The 8,816-nt window shown below is 25.8% G+C and overlaps 3 annotated features.

Moving 5' to 3' along the window:
- Positions 1-206: 206 nt before the first annotated feature.
- Positions 207-321: a mobile genetic element.
- Positions 322-994: 673 nt separating this feature from the next.
- Positions 995-2,036: a mobile genetic element.
- A 2-nt stretch (positions 2,037-2,038) lies between these two features.
- Positions 2,039-8,808: a mobile genetic element.
- Positions 8,809-8,816: the final 8 nt, after the last annotated feature.

The raw sequence follows: 8,816 nt of genomic DNA on the forward strand, positions 1-8,816 counted from the left end.
GTTTTGTTATTTAGCAATTGTTAGGTTCGGAAATTAGTATGTAAAATTTTCATGTAATTTCGTTATTTCAAATTTGATTTTTTATATTCGAACTTTTCTGAGTTATCTCATTATTATTCCTGATCTACATTGAATGAAATATACATTTTACAAGGGAGAACCTATTTAAGGCATTTTTTTCTCCAAAAATATTCGCTCGGGCGCGTAAAGGGTTGGCGTCCTAAGGCATCCTGATGTAAACTATTCAATTTTTGAGAAGTTTACACCATAATTGAATAATTTATGGCGTCCTGAGAGGAGATTTCAATGGGTATGGCGTCCTAAAAAATAGAAGAAAATGATTTTTTCTCGATTTTTCTAGAAATTGAATTTTTTAAAAAAGAAAAAAATCAAAACGTATACATTCAAAAAAGACTATAAATGAAGATTTTTCTATTTTTTTTCATTCTAAAACATCTTTTTTTGGATAATTTTTTTTTAATAAATATGTAAGAAAGATTGAAGAAAAAGTAAATTTACTTTCAGAAAATTCGTTTTACATGATGTAAGACCCATAACAACTATAAATATTCAATTATTTAAAATAAAAAAAGAAAAACAGATTAAATGTATCTCACATCAAAATCCATTGACCTAAGGATGTTAAGTTTCTGTTTTTAAAAGTTGATATTTTTTTTTTTAATTTTAAGAAAATTAATAGCATGTTATTAGACAATAGGAGTGTAATGATATTGACTAAACAGAAATGAGAGAATAGAGATATAATTTTGATAAGCAATATTGCGAACAAATTCTGAAGTAAAAATCGCGATCAATAATTGAAAATTACGATCATGTACTGAAAAATGACGATCGAATTGAATGAATAGAATTATATCTAAGAAAAATAAATTGTATTTAGAAGATGAACAAAGAAAGGTGTATGCTAAAAAATCATTTAACAATAAATGGAAATAAAACGAAATTGTTAAAAGAAAAAAATGAAAATTGTTAAGGGTGCACACGAGAGGATCATGTAAACTTTCAGAATTAAGAACCTTATTTTTAGGCATTATCTTGGCTACCTATTTCGGCTCGAAAAAGCAAAAAATATCAAAAAATACAACTTGACTCCATTATGACCCTTTCATGGAGGTAGTTTTTATCCGTAGTATTTCCCTTTGAATCTCTTTACAATTCGAAATCAAATTCAAAACTCAGTAGAAGAAAGGAAGAATCGACTTACTACGGTTGTAATACGAATAAATACATTATATTTAATTATTTTTATTTACATAATAATTGTTTGAAGCTCATATTCCAACAAATTTTTAAATAAAACATTAAAATGTTGAAAATGTTCATATATTTTAATAGGGTTTTGGCACTTTATTGAGGAATTACTACATACATAGTCGAACTGAACTTGATATTTTGAAATTTAAATTATTTATCAAAATTAAAATTTAACTTGAAATTTATATTATTTAGTCATATTTTGCATAATTCTAAGTAGATTTTTGTAAAAAATCAAGAAAGAAAAATTTTAACGTGCTTTATTTTTTTCTTTTTTATAATAATACATATTATTATATAATTAACATATTCATAATGTTTCACCCTTTCAAAAATATAATCCTCCTCCTCTCAAATAAACGTACATACGGGTGGCCTCTTTATTCAAAAAAATTAAATATTTGAAATTTTGGGCTCAAATATTAGAGATTTTTTCAACCTTCAACGATATATGTTGTCTATATCAGACCTCCTTTTTTTTGATACTTAACATTGTTCCTAAATCTTAGCCGTTAAAGCTGTTCTGAAAATATTTTTTTTTCGAAAAAATTCGAAAAAAATTCTTAAAATTCAAAAATCCATTAATTCCTGAGAATTTTGGAAAAAAGTTTTTACATGAACATGTGTATATTATATGAAGTATATTGATAAGGTAAAAATCAAATTTTATTGCATATTCATCGAGAAAATAAACTAACGAATCCCTCAAAATTGAGAGGGTAATCCTCCTCCTCTCAAATAAACGTACATACAGGTGCACCGCTTAAATAATATATTTTTTTTAGTCATAAGAATAAAAATATAGTAAGTTATAAAAGGAATTAGACTTTCATATATCAATTCTTTTTCTCTGTAGATGTGGAACGTTTTGCTTTTCGATCTCTTTTCGATGAGATTGGGGACAAAGTTGCAATTCGGCACTTTTTGTAAAAAAATGGGGTCAATACTCATAATGAATAGAGACTTATAGCCAAGTCTTGATATCATGCAGGGAGAATATACATTGATAAGCAATTATATTTTATAGTAGTAGTATTTCAGAAATTCTTACAATTTACAATACAATTTTCAAAAAATGGATAAAGACTAATAGCCAAGTCTTGATATCATGCAGGGAGAATATACATTGATAAAGCAATTATATTTTATAGTAGTAGTATTCAGAAATTCTTACAATTTACAATACAATTTTTCAAAAATGGATAAAGACTAATAGCCAAGTCTTGATATCATGCAGGGAGAATATACATAGATAAGCAATTATATTTTATAGTAGTAGTATTCAGAAATTCTTACAATTTACAATACAATTTTCAAAAATGGATAAAGACTAATAGCCAAGTCTTGATATCATGCAGGGAGAATATAACATTGATAAGCAATTATATTTTATAGTAGTAGTATTCAGAAATTCTTACAATTTACAATACAATTTTCCAAAAATGGATAAAGACTAATAGCCAAGTCTTGATATCATGCAGGGAGAATATACATAGATAAGCAATTATATTTTAAGTAGAGTATTCAGAATTTCTTACAATTTACAATACAATTTTCAAAAATGGAATAAAGACTAATAGCCAAGTCTTGATATCATGCAGGGAGAATATACATAGATAAGCAATTATATTTTTATAGTAATAGTAATTCAGAAATTCTTACAATTTACAATACAATTTTCAAAAATGGATAAAGACTAATAGCCAAGTCTTGATATCATGCAGGGAGATATACATAGATAAGCAATTATATTTTATAGTAGTAGTATTCAGAAATTCTTACAATTTACAATACAATTTTCAAAAATGGATAAAGACTAATAGCCAAGTCTTGATATCATGCAGGGAGATATACATAGATAAGCAATTAATATTTTTATAGTAGTAGTATCAGAAATTCTTACAATTTACAATACAATTTTCAAAAAATGGATAAAGACTAATAGCCAAAGTCTTTTGATATCATGCAGGGAGAATATACATAGATAAGCAATTATATTTTATAGTAGTAGTATTCAGAAATTCTTACAATTTACAATACAATTTTCAAAAATGGATAAAGACTAATAGCCAAGTCTTGATATCATGCAGGGAGAATAATACATAGATAAGCAATTGATATTTTATAGTAGTAGTATTCAGAAATTCTTACAATTACAATACAATTTTCAAAAAATGGATAAAGAACTAATACCAAGTCTGATATCATGCAGGGAGAAATATACATAGATAAGCAATTAATATTTATAGTAGTAGTATTCAGAAAATTCTTACAATTTACAATACAATTTTCAAAAATGGATAAAGACTAATAGCCAGTCTTGATATCATGCAGGGAGAATATCAATTGATAAGCAATTATATTTTATAGTAGTAAGTATTCAGAAATTTTACAATTTACAATACAATTTTCAAAAATGGATAAAGACTAAATAGCCAAGTCTGATATCATGCAGGGAGAATATACATAGATAAGCAATTATATTTTATAGTAGTAGTATTCCAGAAATTCTTACAATTTAACAATACATATTTTCAAAATGGATAAAGACTAATAGCCAAGTCCTTGATATCATGCAGGGAGAATAATACATTGATAAGCAATTATATTTTAATAGTAGTAGTATTCAGAAATTTCTTACAATTTACAATACAATTTTCAAAATGGATAAAGACTAATAGCCAAGTCTTGATATCATGCAGGGAGAAATGATACATAGATAAGGCAATTATATTTTTTAGTAGTTATGTATTCAGAAATTCTTACAATTTACAATACAATTTTCAAAAAATGGATAAAGACTAATAGCCAAGTCTTGATATCATGCAGGGAGAATATACATTGATAAGCAATTATATTTTAATAGTAGTAGTATTCAGAAATTCTCCAATTTACATACAATTTTTAAAAATGGATAAAGACTAATAGCCAAGTCTTGATATCATGCAGGGAGAATATAATTGATAAGCAATTATATTTTATAGTAGTAGTATTCAGAAATTCTTACAATTTACAATACAATTTCAAAAATGGATAAGACTAATAGCCAAGTCTTGATATCATGCAGGGAGAATAATACATAGATAAGCATTATATTTTATAGTAGTAGTATTCAGAAATTCTTACAATTTACAAATACAATTTTCAAAAATGGATAAAGACTAATAGCCAAGTCTTGATATCATGCAGGGAGAATATACATAGATAAGCAATTATATTTTATAGTAGTAGTATTCAGAATATTTACAATTTACAATACAATTTTCAAAATGGATAAAGACTAATAGCCAAGTCTTGATATCATGCAGGGAGAATATACATAGATAGCAATTATATTTTATAGTAGTAGTAATTCAGAAATTCTTACAATTTACAATACAATTTTCAAAAATGGATAAAGACTAATAGCCAAGTCTTGATATCATGCAGGAGAATATACATTGAAAAGCAATTACTATTTTATAGTAGTAGTATTCAGAAATTCCTTACAATTACAATACAATTTTAACAATGGATAAAGACTAATAGCCAAGTCTTGATAATCATGCAGGGAGAATATACATAGATACAATTATATTTTATACGTAGTAGTATTCAGATTCTACAATTTAGCAATACAATTTTCAAAAAAATGGATAAAGCTATAGCCAAGTCTTGATATCATGCAGGGAAGAATATTACATAGAATAAGCAATTTATATTTTATAGTAGATAGTATTTCAGAAATTCTACAATTTTACAATACAATTTTCAAAAAATGGATAAAGACTAATTGCCAAGTCTTGATATCATGCAGGGAGAATATACATAGATAAGCCATTATATTTATAGTAGTAGTATTCAGAAATTTCTTACAATTTACAATACAATTTTCAAAAATGGATTAAAGGATAATAGCCAAGTCTTGATATCATCAGGGAGAATATACATAGTAAGCAATAATATTTTAGTACTAAGTATATCAGAATTCTTACAATTTACAATACATTTTCAAAATGGATAAAGACTAATAGCCAAGTCTTTGATATCATGCAGGAGAATATACTAGATAAGCAATTATATTTTAGTAGTAGTATTCAGAGAATTCTTACAATTACAATACAATTTTCAAAAATGGATAAAGACTAATAGCCAAGTCTGAATATCATGCAGGAGAATATACATAGAATAGCAATTATATTTTATAGTAGAGTATCCAAAATTCTTACAATTTACATAATTTTCAAAAAATGGATAAAGACTAATAGCGAGTCTTGATATCATGCAGGGAGAATATACTATAGATAAGCAATTATATTTTATAGTAGTAGTAATTCAGAAAATTCTTAGCAATTTACAATAGCAATTTTCAAAAATGGATAAGACTAAATAGCCAAGTCCTTGATACTCATGCAGGGTGATATATACATAGATAAGCAATTATATTTTATAGTAGTAGTATTCAAATTCTTACAATTTACAATACATTTCAAAAATGGATAAAGACTAATAGCCAAGTCTTTGATATCAATGCAGGGAGAATTACGATAGATAAGCAATTATATTTTATAGTATAGTACTTCAAAATTCTTACAATTTACCAATACAATGTTTCAAAATGGATAAAGACTAATAGCCAAGTCTTGATATCATGCAGGGAGAATATATACTTGATAAGCATATATTTTATAGTAGTAGTATTCAGAAATCTTACAATTTACAATACAATTTTCAAAAATGATAAAGACTCAATAAGCCAGTCTTGATATCATGAGGGAGAATATACATAGATAAGCAATTTATTTTAATAGTAGTAGTATTCGAATTCTTACAACTTTACAATACAATTTTCAAAAATGGATAAGACTGAATAGCCAACGTCTGAGTATCATGCAGGGAGAATATACCATTGATAAGCAATTATATTTTATAGTAGTAGTATTCAGAATTCTACATTTACAATACAATTTTCAAAAATTGGATATAAGAACTAATAGCCAAGTCTTGATATCATGCAGGGAGAATATACATAGAATAAGCAATTATATTTTATAGTAGTAGTATTCAGAAATTCTTAACAATTTACAAACAATTTTCAAACAAATGGATAAAGACTAATAGCCAAGTCTTGATATCATGCAGGAGAATATACATAGATAAGCAATTAATATTTAAGTAGTAGTATTCAGAAATTCTTACAATTTACCAATACAATTTTCAAAAATGGATAAAGACTAATAGCCAAGTCTTGATATCATGCAGGGAGAATATACATAGATAAGCAATTATATTTTATAGTAGTAGTATTCAGAATTCTTACAATTTACATACAATTTTCCAAAAAATGGATAAAGACTAATAGCCAAGTTCTTGATATCAATGCAGGGAGAATATAGCATAGAATAAGCAATTAATATTTTATAGTATAGATTTCAGAAATTCTTACAATTTAAAATACAATTTTCAAAAATGGATAAAGACTAATAGCCAGTCTTGATATCATGCAGGGAGAATATACATAGATAAGCAATTTATATTTTATAGTAGTAGTATTCAGAAATTCTTACAATTTACAATACAATTTTCAAAATTGGATAAAGACTAATAGCCAAGTCTTGAATATCATGCAGGGGAATATACATAGATAAGCAATTATATTTTTATAGTAGTAGTATTCAGAAATTCTTACAATTTACAATACAATTTTCAAAAATGGATAACGACTAATAGCCAAGTCTTGATATCATGCAGGGAAATATACATAGATAAGGTAATTTATATTTATAGTAGTAGTATTCAGAAATTCTTACAATTTACAATACAATTTTAAAAAATGGATAAAGACTAATAGCAAGTCTTGATATCATGCAGGGAGAATATACATAGATAAGCAATTATATTTTATAGTAGTAGATTTCAGAAAGTCTACAATTTACAATACACTTTTCAAAAATGGATAAAGACTAATAGCCAAGTCTTGTATCATGCAGGGAGAATATACAATTGATAAGCAATTATATTTTATAGTAGTAGTATTGCAGAATTTCTTACAATTTACAATACAAATTTTCAAAAAAATGGATAAAGACTAATAGCCAAGTCTTGATATCATGCAGGGAGATATACAATTGATAAAGCAATTATATTTTATAGTAGTAGGATTCAGAAATTCTTACAATTTACAAATACAATTTTCCAAAAAAATGGATAAAGACTAATAGCCAGTCTTTGATATCATGCAGGGAGAATATACATAGATAAGCAATTATATTTTATAGTAAGTAGTATTCAGAAATTCTTAGCAATTTACAATACATTTTCAAAAATGGATAAAGACTAACTAGCCAAGTCTTGATATCATGCAGGGAGAATATAAATAGATAAGCAGTTATATTTTATAGTAGTAAGTATTCAGAAATTCTTACAATTTAACAATAGCAATTTTCAAAAATGGATAAAGCTAATAGCCAAGTCTTGATATCAATGCAGGGAGAATATACATAGATAAGCAATTATAGTTTTTATAGTAGTAGTATTCAGAAATTCTTACAATTTACAATACAATTTTCAAAAATGGATAAAGACTAATAGCCAAGTCTTGATATCATGCAGGAGAATATACATAGATAAGCAATTATATTTATCTAGTAGTAGTACTTCAAGAAATTCTTACAATATTACAATACCAATTTTCAAAAAATGGATAAAGACTAAATAGCCAAGTCTTGATATCATGCAGGGAGAATATACATAGAATAAGCAATTATATTTTATAGTAAGTAGTATTCAGAAATTCCTTACAATTTACAATACATTTCAAAAATGGATAAGACTAATAGCCAAGTCTTGATATCATGCAGGAGAATATACATAGATAAGCAATTATATTTTATAGTAGTAGTATTCAGAAATTCTTACAATTTACAATACAATTTTCAAAAAATGGATAAAGACTAATAGCCAAGTCCTTTGATATCATGCAGGGAGAATATACATAGATAAGGCAATTATATTTATAGTAGTAGTATTCAGAAATTCTTACAATTTACAATACAATTTTCAAAAATGGATAAAGACTAAAGCCAAGTCTTGATATCATGCAGGGAGAATATACATAGATAAGCAATTATATTTTATAGTAGTAGTATTCAAAATTCTTACAATTTACAATACAATTTTCAAAATGGATAAAGACTAATAGCCAAGTCTTGATATCATGCAGGAGGGGAAAGAATTATACATAGATAAAGCAATTAATAAATTTTATATAGTATAGTATTTCAGAAATTCTTACAAATTTACAATACAATTTTCCAAAATGGATAAAGACTAATAGCCAGTCTGATTCATGCAGGGAGAATATACATAGATAAGCAATTAGTATTTTTAATAGTAGGTAAGTATCAAAATTCTTACAATTTACAATACAATTGTTAAAAATGGATAAAGACCTAATAGCCAAGTCTTGAATATCGATGAAGGGAGAATATACAGATAAGCAATTATATTTGTAATAGTAGGGAGTATTCAGAATATTCTTACAAATTTACAATAGCAGATTT

This window comes from Trichomonas vaginalis, chromosome II (assembly GCF_026262505.1).
Source record: "Trichomonas vaginalis G3 chromosome II, whole genome shotgun sequence".
NCBI classification, from domain to species: Eukaryota; Parabasalia; order Trichomonadida; family Trichomonadidae; genus Trichomonas; species Trichomonas vaginalis.